Genomic DNA, 11,168 nt, shown 5'->3' with positions numbered 1-11,168 from the left:
TATATATATATATATATATATATATATATATATATATATATATATATATATATATATATATACTAGCATGGTTGCCCGGCCTTGCTCGGGTGGTTGGGGGGGGTTGTTGAGCAAAAAAAATGGTAGTAGGAAGGTAGGCTCGAACCCGTACTGCGAAGGAGGAAAAGAACGTGAAAAAAAAACGTATCGTCTTTGCTGTTACGACAACCGCCAAACTGGAACTGACGTAGGTTTAAACTAAGGCTAGACAATCGAAAAGAGGGGATGACTTTTGAAAATATCGGCAGTAAAAAGCGACCCCTCCCTGTAGAAAAGTGCCTAGTTTAGGTTTAAGAAATTAATGTTTTAGTCAATTTTTCGGTATTTGTCGTCTGAAGCTTCCAGCTTCAAAACGATACCTATCTCGTGAAAATCTGTCATCTTTGTCGAAAGTTTTAGGCAGACATGCAAACACACATGCATAGATTTATATATTTGTAGCTCAAATTTTCGACCCAAACCGATTTAAAAGCTTGCCCTATCTCTGAATACCCTTTATGTAAAATGTGAAATATTTAGACCAGAAATTGTCTGAGTAATTTGATAGAGACTGCAACGGTCAATTTATTTAAAATCTGACCTCTATTATGACCCCTTAACATTTATTCTGTTGGGCTTGTATTGAGTTAATAAGTTAGATCCGTGTCCAAGGAACCCATAACTAAAATTTCAAGTGTTTATTCCTAAAATTGTCGGAGGAGTTCGGTAGAGTTCTTAAAGGTCAAATCATTGCCTTTTGCCCACTTATCAGCCAAATCTTTGGCCGTAAATCGATTACCAAGATTTTCCCAAATCTCACAACCCTGTATATAAAATTGACAGTTATTGTGTAGGGAAGTGTACACAGACAGACAGATAGACAGACAGACAGACACTTTCACTATATGGCGATTAAGCTACACTGAATATACCGCGTTTCATCCACGCATTAGCCTGAAGAATCCTAGACATGTATTATGGGATACGTGTTTTTGGGTAATTTAACTAGTTTGAATAGTAATGATATAGAATGTAAAATCACTTATTAGATAGTTGAACAGAGCGATACGATAGAAGTAAATATTTTCCTTAAGAATGCTACGCTAAAAGGAAATACATACAAGTATTTACTTACTGGTTGTTTTATTGGTACAAACGTTTCACTTCAGCACTCTCCAATCAGAAATCCGATTCGTAGACTGTGAAATGTTTGAAAATGTGTTTTTACACGCACTGATTTGACAGTTGTGCAAAATTATAATTGATGATCTCTTCTGTACTTTTATACCAACAATTATACGCAAGGTGTTACTAATAAAATACCAACATTTGGAAAATGAATAAACACTTGAATCTATATTCCTTATAACTTGGTCTATTTTAGATGAAAATATTGTATAGATACGCATATCTATATATCTATAAAAGTGAACGTGTCTGTCTGTCTGTCTGTCTATGTGTCTGTGTGTCGGTATGTCTGTGTACATTTCCCTACGCAATAACTCTGTCAATTTTTAGTCTATAGACTCGAAATTTGAAATACCGGGTACTGAGATTTGGGAAAATCGATGTGACGGGTGTCAGCCAGAAATTTGGCTGTTAAGGGGTCAAATTTCAACGATTTGACCTTTAAGAACTCTACCAAACTCCTCCGACAATTTTGGGTCTAGACACTTGAAATTTTAGATATAGGTTCCTTGAACCTGGATCAAATTTAATAAAGTGATTTGAGCCCGAAACTATAAATTTTAAGGGGTCATAATAGGGGTCAAAGTTTTAAAAAATTAACCATTTTTTTTTGTTTTTTGCTTTTTTTTTGCACAGCATACACCTCCAAACACCCGAGCAACGCCGGGCACCCCTGCTAGTATATAATAAATTGATAAAATAAAATATAACAGTAAAACTGAATAGATTTATCGATCCATACAAACAATGAATTATAATGATAAAATCGCTTATCCATAGACATACAAAAACGTTGTTTTCAGTAGCATTTAACCTTAGCGAAAAGTCTCATCTTTTAATAATAATAATAATAATAATAATAATAATAATAATAATAATAATAATAAGAATAATGCAATTTATACAATGTTATATTATCTATCTCTCTCATATTTAAATTGATCTATAAAATATATTATGCTGTAGATTATCTTGATAAATTTTAAAGAGACTATCTTAATATGTCTTCATAACCTTATATATATATAATATATATATTGGATCGAATTTGGAGTAAATGGTGCTGATAAGAAAAACAAGCTTATATATAAAATAAAATAATGAAAATAACCTTACGCTTTAATTCACCAAAAGATCACAAATGAATATATCGGAATATTTACCTATTGAATAGATTTTAAAGCATCATTCTATTTTTTTTTTGTTACAGGGAAATAACTAGCAAGAAAAACATTTTTATAACGGCTTTCGAATTACTATGTAAAAACTGAATATTTTGAAGATTGTAAACGAATCTTGTTGCCATTTCAGGAGCTGAGTTCAGCATCCTGGTAAAACTTTTTTGTCGTGCCGCTACATCTTCATAAGACCCCTGCCGTGTCAACACGTGTACAATCCTTGCTCTTTCTGGACCAATCGCAACTAATTACGTCACCTCACTGAAATCCCCTATTTTCCTGTGTGCACCTGCGATACTTCAAACTCTCTCAGGCCTGTTTCTCACGATCGAAAGGTTAACCCCGTATCCTCAAGGTTTAGTACTGCACTCGGAGGTCAAACAACCCTGAGTCAGACCTAGCTGGCATCGGAAACGAAATTATATTTCGTTATGACTCTCAAAGTTACATCAAGTTGTCGTTTTCACCAAAGCAATAACATTTATAGCTCCAAACTTTCTTTCAGCAGTGTTTGGTTGCCGTCGCCCGGGCATACAACAAAACTTAACAAATGAAATAATCCTTTCTTTCGGTACCGTCTAGTGTTTCGGGAGCCCCAGCCTCCCCCCAGTGGGGAGCCCAATCGCTCTATAGGACGGTCACGTCGCATTTTCGCAAATAAAATGCATATAAAAAATTGAGGACATTAAGCATTCTATTTATAGTATTATATGTTAATTTAATTTAATGCGCATGGTGGAACGATAAAGTTTTCTGAAGAAAATAACACTGCATCTTATTTAAAAACTTTTATTGAAATATCAATTCAGGTAACTTGATAATGTAGTAGAGCTTACATCAATTCAATGTAGCCGCTTTAAAACATAAATCATCGCCTCGATATGGGTCTAGAGCTTAGAGCATGCGTTTTCCACAGGCCCCTACAGGAGCTCGGGGGAATAGTGAATGGCGGCGCTCAGTCTGGCTTTGTGTTCTCGGAAGTCATGTTAGTTATATTCTCGATGTTAGACTAAAAAACTTAGTCCAGTTTCGTTGAGCTGTGTCCGCAAACGTTGAACCGTCCGTCTGGATTTGCATTTTATGGAAGCTGGCAATAGTCCTTCTGTCATAACTTAGATCAGTATGGTTCTCGCTCGTTAAACATTGTGTTATCTTTCAAGCATGACAGAAGGTTCCTATTGCTCTTGGGATTGTGCACAAATGGCCAACTAATAGATTGTCTGCAACAAAAATAGAAAACCAGTATTTATCAAACGGAAATGAAATCACGTCGTCTTTCCAAGAGCGACAATTTCATGGTTCCATCCGGTGAAATTATATAATTTCTTTCAACACAATTAGGCTTGGAAGCCAAATGTAAAACTCCTTCTAGATTTTTATTCAGTGGTCTCAGTTGAAGTTATAAGAAAGAATTTATCTAAATAAATAATAATAGACTATTGAATATAGTAATTTTTCCACAAGTACAAATGTTGCGACAATCACTCAAATAACCATGCTAAATTACGGTAGCACCCAAGCCAATAAACAGACGAATATGAGCTTTAGCATATTTTATTTCCAATTAAATTCGGTATAATTTAATATATAAAACACAACACATGTTTGCAACAATTCAATAAATTTATCATTTATTGTCAGTTTAATGAAAGTTAAAAAAGTAACATTTAAATAAACAAAATCATAAATTGTTTTATTAAAGATGGATGAGTGCTGATGCTACTTTATCATTTCGATCATCAGCATCATCATTATTATCATAATTAATGTCATCAGCATCACCAGTTTCACTTTACTAATATTATAACATGCGCATTTAGCACATTTTCACATATCTGTTGATGAGACACTCTTTTGTAATGATATACAAATGGTTACACATTTACAATAATTTCTGTTACATTTTGTAGAGCTGTTAATAAAATTTAATTAAACTCTGTGGAGCAGAGACAAAATGTGTTCAATAGAGTACTAAATCTCCATTTTCCGTCTTCAATCCATTGCAATCAGGGGATGGAATATCTGAGTTGGCGTGGGGGCTCCTTTTATGGGCACCTGAAATATAGAAATAAAGAAAAAATTATATTGAAAAAATTGTTAAGATTCAATCTCAATCATAAAAGGTTTTGGTCAAAAATATTTTGATACTCGATCTTCATTGCTGATCTATATATCCATAAAAGTGAACGTGTCTCTGTGTATGTCTGTGCGCATTTCCCTACGCAATAACTCTGTCAATTTAAAGTCTACAGACTCGAAATTTGATATACAGGGTACTGAGATTTGGGATAATATTTTCCTCGGTGTTCGGCCATACATTTGGCTGTTAAGGGGTATAAGTTCAACGATTTGACCTTTGAGAACTCAACCAAACACCTCCGAAAATTTTGAGTCTAAACACTTGAAATTTTAGATACAGGTTTTTTGGATGTGGATCTAACTTAATAACTTGATTTGAGCCCAATAGAATAAATATTAAGGGACTATAATACGGGTCAATTTTTTTAAAAAAATTCACTTCTGCGGACTCTACACAAATTACTCAGAAAATTTCTGGTCTAAACATTTGAAATTTTACATAAACGGTATTCAGAGATAGGGCAAGCTTTTAAATCAGTTTGGGTCGATAATTTTTAGTTAGCAATATATAAATGTATGTATTTAGGCATGCATGTATGTTTGCATGTCTGCCTAAAGCTTTCGACACAGGCGACGGATTTTACCAAGATCAGTATCGTTTTTAAGTGCGACCTTTCAGACGACATATATCGAAGAATTGGCTAAAAGCATTTATATTTTCACCTTCAACTGGACACTTTTCTACAGAGGGGGATCGCTTCTTTCGCCGAGAGTTTTGTAAAGTCATCCAATCCTTTCGATTGTCTAGCCTTAATTTAAACATAAGTCACTTCCGGTTTAGCGGTGGTTGTAACAGCAAAGACGTCGGGGTTTTTTCGTTCTTTTCCTCATTCGCGGTACGGGTTCGGGCCTGCCTTCCTACTACCACTTTTTTTTTCTTTCGTTTTGCACAACACCCTGGCAACGCCGGGCTGAAATGCTAGTATATCTATAAAAGTGAACGTGTCTCTGTTTGTGTCTGTGTACATTTTTCTACCCAATACCTCTGTCAATTGTAAGTCTACGGACTCGAAATTTGATAAACAAGTCGCTGAGATTTGGGAAAATCTTTATGATCCATTTTAGCCAGAAAGCTGGCTGTTAAGGGGCAAAGTTCAACGATTTGACCCTTAAGAACTCTACCGAACTCCTCCGACAATTTTGGGTCTAACGTAATAACTTGATTTGAGCCCTAAACAATAAATGTTAAGGGGTCATAATAGGGGTCAAAGTAAAAACAAATTGACTTCTGCGGTCTCTACCAAATTACTCAGACACTTTCTGGTCTTAACATTTGAAAACTTACATAAAGGGTATTCAGAGATAGGGCAAGCTTTTAAATCGGTTTGGGTCGAAAATTTTCAGTTACCAATATATAAATGTATGCATATATGTTTGCATGTCTGCCTAAATGTATGTATGTATGTTTGTATGTCTGACAGAAGCGACGGATTTTACAAGATCAGTATTGTTATGAAGTTTTATCTTTCAGGCGACAATATCGAAAAATGGCTAAAAACATTGATTACTTCACCTTCAACTGGACACTTTTCTACGGGGGGGGGGCGCTTTTTCCGCCGATATTTTTTAAAGTCATCCCGTCCTTTCGATTGTTTAGCCTTAAATAAAACCTACATCACCCCCGGTTTAGCGGTGGTCGTAACAGCAAAGACGTCCGGATTTTCACCGTTTTTCCTCCTTTCCAGTACGGGTTCCAGCCTGTCTTCCTACTTCCACTTTTTACTTTTATTTTTTTCTTGCTCAACACACGCATCCAAACACCTAGGCAACGCCGGGCTGAAATGCTAGGTAGATATACATTTATAATCAATGCTAATAATTTATTTGTTTATAATAAGCAAATAAAAAATATCTCCATAAATTTAATTTTGGAATATAATAGAACATTTATTATTATTTATAAAACATACCTGTTTGATAGTCAGCTCACTTGATCTGTTCCCCAGGGCATCTTGACTGGTAGGCAATGTGATTTCTAATTTTCTTTGACATCTAAACGTAATGCATCTAGCTTCATTGACACTTGTAACAATTTTTGCTGATACAATCTACAAAAAAACAAACAAACTATTTCCAATGATTTTGTAGTGTCCGGTTTGACAAAAGATCCTTTAATGCATAACAATTCCTATTCTCTCTCAGTAATAAACCAAGTGTTTTCTTTTCACCTTGCATCAAACGAACTTACACTATTACATCCTGTAAACAATGTAGACCAAACAAGGCTTAGCTGATGGAACCTCTAAAACTGTCTTTCATTATCTTCATAACTATTATCAGGAAAATTGTTTTTATTTCCGTGTGGGTGTATAAATGCGCTTGAATAGGATTGTGCAAATAGCATTACAAATACATCTGTATCAGTGGTGGTTCTTCTTTGTGAGCTAAAAAGTCTCATCTCACTTAGCCTGATGACCATATCAATTGTCTCTTTACCAGGTGAGAAGGAATGGAATTTCCTGTTTTGTGGCAAATACACTTTCACTTCTCTTAACTGATGTCATCCAGGAATTCTATTAAACATTCTTTATTCTCTGTATTTGAAAGAAATTTCTTCTATTGCTGAGGAAGAAACAGACCATGAAATTTATTATCTGTGATCTGCTAGCAGCTCTTTTTCGCTCTTTATGTTTTTGATAGAAATCTGCTGATATGTGACGGCCAATTTATTTAGAATGATTCGATTTTTCCCAGTTCACTAAACTTTTAAAATATATGCAAGATCAGAAATGTTTTTTCTCTTTGTCATTTGTTTACATCTAATTGATGTATAAATGGCATACCATCAACTCTTTATATGCCACATACTATATGGACCTTTATAATAGTATTGTTTGCATGACTTTCTAAAACATAAAAATAAGTTTGCTTTAGTAGGTTTAACCTTGGATCTTTGTGAATTTGGGGACCTAAATAATATGCTAATAATTAATGAAAATTAATATTTCTGATTCCACCAATAAAAACCAATATTGCTAGGAAATTTCTATCTGCTTCCAAAGTTTTATCTTTTCCGTTGACATTATGTTTTGATTTTTTAGACATACTAGTGAATGTCTTGAAATTTATTTTAATCATCGATGCAAAAAATCCATTCGTCTGTTCGTGGACACTGCCCACAGAAATTGTAAAATTTTGATTAGCTCCTTGCTTTAGCAATTTGGAGATATGTTTTAACATCTTGTGTTGCAGCTAATGCTAACGCAATATAGATCAAGCCAGCTGGTTCATAATCAAATGGATTAAACATGTTGTGTATGGTGTGAATTATCTTTTTTATAGAAACCCTGTGTTTTATCTGACTATGCTAAAGATCTGGTCGAGTTCAACTTCCGTTTCTTTTGCCAGCTAGGGTCTGGCATTCACGTGTGATGGACCCTTTTGGACGATAACTGTTGATAGTATTTTTGCTAGTGCTGAAGCATATCATGTAGTAATATAAATAAGAATATGTTCACGAACAACAAAAAAGGAATGATGATTCGTGAACATTCATTATATTGGGACAAAGAACTGATGTATTTTTCTGTTTTGAGCTTAATTAAAAAAAACCCTTGTAATTGAGATTTTATTTGCGGCGTCCTATATTTAAATTGATATTAGGATTTTGTAGAAAGACATTGAAACGGAAGATTAGATAAAACCTGTGGCAATGCATTGTATTAATTTAATAATGTGGACAATGACAGCTTTTTGTCATATTAGTCCTGCTTTGTGACTGGTGGTGTATAAATTTGTAGAGTGAGTTAAAATATTTATTTCATGCACACATTTTGTGGAAATGTCAGATTACCAAGCATGAAAAAAGAACCAATCTTGCCCTCACAGATATTTATTTAGAAGTGACGTAAATAATCAGACAAAAACGATAAAATTCGATTAATATACACTAGCAAACATCAATGAATATAAACAAAGAGCCGAGTCAAGTAGAACGCGTATGTGAACGGTTTTTTATTTTTTTTTTGAAATCTGCAAAACCTATTCTCTTTGTATAATTTTCTTATCTCGTTGTTATTTTCTCTGCGTGCTACTTCTTACAAGTACTTCTTACAAATAAAGACGGTGTTTTGATAAACTGAGTAATCGTTTAGTTATCAGAAAAAAATGTATGCCCGTTTGTTTTTGGGGAAAATGCTGCTGAAAAATTATAAATACGCTTTTCTACAACTGGATCATAAGAAAAATGACGGATTACATATTCGAACATATATTGTCTTAAAAAACAGTAACAGGAATTGAGTGTTCTTTGTGTAGGGAATGACAAAACGACATGAATCTTTATAGATGTAGAAGTTAGAATTTTCAGTTTTGATAGCTATTCGAATAAAGGCCATTGCGTTTTTGATGGTTCATAATTTAAATAAATCGTCTTGGAATAAAATATTACGACAAAAATTACAGCTTTCACGTTACAGGGAGGACACGTTATATTCTCAAACAAATGTATCCCATTGCAGTGACCTAAATTAATAATGCACATAAATATTCATTAACAATCATCATAAGCCAGTTAAAATAAATAAAAAATGATGTTTATGACTAAATAAGAACCATTTTATTATTATTGCCGGGAATAATTCGGTATCTTTACATTAAAGACCGGAACATTCTTAAATGTTGAACTAAAGACATATTTCCCATTAAAAAAATAAATATTTTCTGCGGAACAATAAGTGTCTCTTTTTGAGTATGACATTTAATGTTTTGTCAGTAACAGTTGTAATTTATTTCCTAATAACTAAATTTGCCAAAGATTGCGCGAGAAAAGTAAACGAGAGAAACATTAATTTACAAATTCCATCGTTTTAATATAAACTGATCAGACACTTTAATTTATAACGCGGTCCTGACTCGGCAGAAGTATTAATTGTTACTGTGCTGACCTTTTAGTATTTGTAAGCTATGCAGATTCTTAATTTAATAAAATAGGGATTCGATATTTTGATAATTGAAAAAATAACATCAGAATATTTTCCGTCACATATGTTTATTAAGCACATATATTATATCATATTACATGCTTAATTTATATGCGTACAATTGATTAATTTTTATGGTTAAAAGATTAAAAAAATAAAAGCTTACTATTATTTTAACACATATACACAACTGTTAAAACGTGAGGAGGTTAAAAGATTTCTTTATTTGTTTCTCGTTTATTCTTAATATTTTTACATATTTTTGCCCAATGTTCATATGTCCATATTACATACCTGTTCACAAATTCTAATCTCTCCTTATTCTAGAAGTAACTAGTAGTTTCTTTCCTGGGGTTCGATTACACAGCCATATATATATATATATATATATATATATATATATATATATATATATATATATGTTTATGTATATATATATGTATATATATGTATATATATATATGTCATCATCATCATCGGCGGTCACTCGTGTCCGAGTAAGACTGTCCTCCGTTGTGGCTTCTGTGGGTCCTCAGGTGAGCATAGAGCCCAATCATAGACCCAATTTGTCTTGTGCAATTTGGGCAGATAAAGGTAGTGGTGGTGGGGTGGGGTTGGGTGTGTCTGGTTGATAATCTGTCCTTTCTGTGCTTGCGTTTATCCTCAGCAGCTTGATTTAGGTCACTACTATAAAGCGCAGCACCTTTGTGGACAGCGTTTCTCCATGCCAACCTGCTCCCAGCCACGTCCTCCCATGTCTCAAGGTCCATGTGAAACCGCTTTAGATTTGCTTTGATGTTGTCCTTATACCTCATCTTTTGGCCACCCTGGGCACGCTTTCCCTCAACAAGCTGATAGTAGGAAATCTGTTTTGGGAGGCGGAGATCCGGCATTCGGACAACATGACCAGTCCATCTGAGCTGGCGTTAAGCAACAGTAGCGGTGATAGTGGGAATGTCAGCCTCACTCAGGACGCTGGTGTTGGTGCGTCGGTCCTTCCAACTAATTCTGAGGATTTTTCGGAGGCATCTTTGGTGGTACGTCTCCAGGGTTTTTACGTGCCTCCTGTATGTGGTCCAGGTCTCCGATCCATAGAGAAGAGTTGGCAGCAAGACAGCTTTATATACCATGATTTTGGTCTTTGCCAGAAGGTCACGGTTCTCAAATACTCTCTTCCTTAGCCTTGAGAAAGCCCCACTGGCACAGCTGAGATGGTGTTGTATTTCATCATCTATCTTGGTTTTTGATGATAGGATGCTGCCTAGGTATGGGAAGTGGTCCACATTTTCCAGTCTAGCGTTGTCGATGGAGATGTTTGTGGGTGAGACTGGAGTACTGTTTGGTGGTGATTGATGGAGGATTTGTTTTTTTATATTAATTGTTAGTCCTAGCTGTTTGTACGCCTTCGTGAAGTTAACCAGTGTACACTGTAGGTCCTCTTCTGAGAGGGCTACAAGGGCGTTATCGTCTGCATACTGTAGCTCTATAATGGATATGGTGTTCGTTCGACCTTTGGCCCTAAATCTGTTGATGTTAAAAAGTCGCCCGTCAGTTCTGTACATAATCCGAACTCCATGGGGAAGATGTTTGTCCGTGAGATGGAGGATAGCAGTAATGAAGATGGAGAACAGGGTTCGGGCAATGACACATCCCTGTTTCACTCCCGTGTCAACCCTGAAGGGCTCTGTTTCATCTCCACTACTACTGAGGACTGTAGCTGACA

At 34.9% G+C, this 11,168-nt stretch overlaps 1 long non-coding RNA gene across 1 annotated transcript in view; it reads right to left on the bottom strand.

The window, feature by feature from the left end:
- Positions 1 to 3,922: 3,922 nt before the first annotated feature.
- LOC145283576 (uncharacterized) overlaps positions 3,923 to 11,168 on the bottom strand; it is a 117,248-nt gene continuing 110,002 nt past the window's right edge. Inside the window, exons 2-3 of the long non-coding RNA XR_013868638.1 lie at positions 6,434 to 6,571; positions 3,923 to 4,439 (exon numbers count right to left, since the gene is read on the bottom strand). This is a non-coding gene — a long non-coding RNA (uncharacterized LOC145283576). The remainder of the gene's footprint in view (positions 4,440 to 6,433; positions 6,572 to 11,168) is intronic.

The sequence above is a fragment of the Euprymna scolopes genome, chromosome 8 (genome assembly GCF_053919585.1).
Source record: "Euprymna scolopes isolate OS-2025 chromosome 8, ASM5391958v1, whole genome shotgun sequence".
NCBI classification, from domain to species: Eukaryota; Metazoa; Mollusca; class Cephalopoda; order Sepiida; family Sepiolidae; genus Euprymna; species Euprymna scolopes.
The sequence above is the reverse complement of the archived record's forward strand: the minus strand, read 5'-3'. Positions and strand labels throughout refer to the sequence as shown.